At 48.2% G+C, this 1,140-nt stretch overlaps 1 protein-coding gene across 2 annotated transcripts in view; it reads right to left on the bottom strand.

The window, feature by feature from the left end:
* The window catches only part of LOC106807215 (gamma-aminobutyric acid receptor subunit beta-like), a 64,516-nt gene that overhangs the window by 42,599 nt on the left and 20,777 nt on the right, over nucleotides 1-1,140 (bottom strand). The gene's annotated exons all lie outside the window — the stretch shown is intronic.

Raw genomic sequence — 1,140 nt, 5'->3', positions numbered from 1 at the left:
TGTGTGTGTGTGTGTGTGTGTGTGTGTGTGTGTGTATGCGTGCATGTGCGCGAAAATGCCGTGTACGAGTACGAGCGTGTAAGTATATGCATGCGCGCGTGCGAACGTGTGGTACGCGTGCACAAGCACGTGGGTGGTGCGTGAGAGTACGTTCATGCGCGCGTGCGGGCGTGTGTGTGCGTGTGTGTGCGAGAGTTGTTTTCTCATGCTTGCGAGAGTCATAAAGTGTGAAGGCATGCTGTAAGCTTGGCATTAGCGTGATGGCTTCGCGCTTATTCGTTTTTTTCGCTGTTCCGACACGATACAAAAACGATGCCTGCTAATAATTTTTACAGATGTTATTCCAACTGGTTCGCCGTGTAGAGGAATTCGCGAATAGTCTAATTTGCTTATCTTGTGCGATATCTGAGAACGTCTTCTTCCTTCCTGCGCGAGCCTAAGCAGGTTAAACACGCACGCACGCTGAGCTTTACGATTTATTTAAGGATCTTGTCAGTCATTAGCTCTCAAGCACGCGCAAATCTGTTAGAAAAACCAAGCTGTTCGATTAGTGATGTGGTTAGTTCTCGGACACTTATTGAAAGCTAACGGGGATCGTCAATATCGACTATTGTAAAACCTCCGACTGCCCCCGAAGCGAGACACGTCTTTGCTGCATGTTAGCGGTTGCTTCCTGATTTAACCACTAAGTAAGCGAGAAAAGAACTGAGCGAGAAAAGAACTGAGTGAGAAAGAATGAGGTGGCGCGGGTGTCTGTCTGAAAGCTCTTTTAAAGGATTAGATGTGAATTGCGTATTAAGCTTGTAACAACACGCGCCGCAGTTCGTTACCCGTACCTTTCGTAAATTCCGGCGCCGGCCGTAAACAGTGACGGGTGTTTGTCATGGTGGGTCCCACGGGGAGCAGGAATGCGTGCACACGTCGTGTTTGCAACGTTATTACATCAGAGCAAAGATCGCGGGCTCGTGAAAAACATCGCGGATTTAACCGCTTCAATTTTAGGTAAGCAAATCTACATCCATATTCGATGTCAGTGCTCTGCGCTCTATGAAAAACAGGGAACAAGGGGTGCTCTCTCTCTCTCTCTCTCTCTCTCTCTCTCTCTCTCTCTCTCTCTCTCTCTCTCTCTCTCTCTCTCTC

Source organism: Priapulus caudatus, unplaced genomic scaffold (genome assembly GCF_000485595.1).
Source record: "Priapulus caudatus unplaced genomic scaffold, Priapulus_caudatus-5.0.1 Scaffold10, whole genome shotgun sequence".
NCBI classification, from domain to species: Eukaryota; Metazoa; Priapulida; class Priapulimorpha; order Priapulimorphida; family Priapulidae; genus Priapulus; species Priapulus caudatus.
This window is presented reverse-complemented; position numbering and strand designations above follow the sequence as displayed.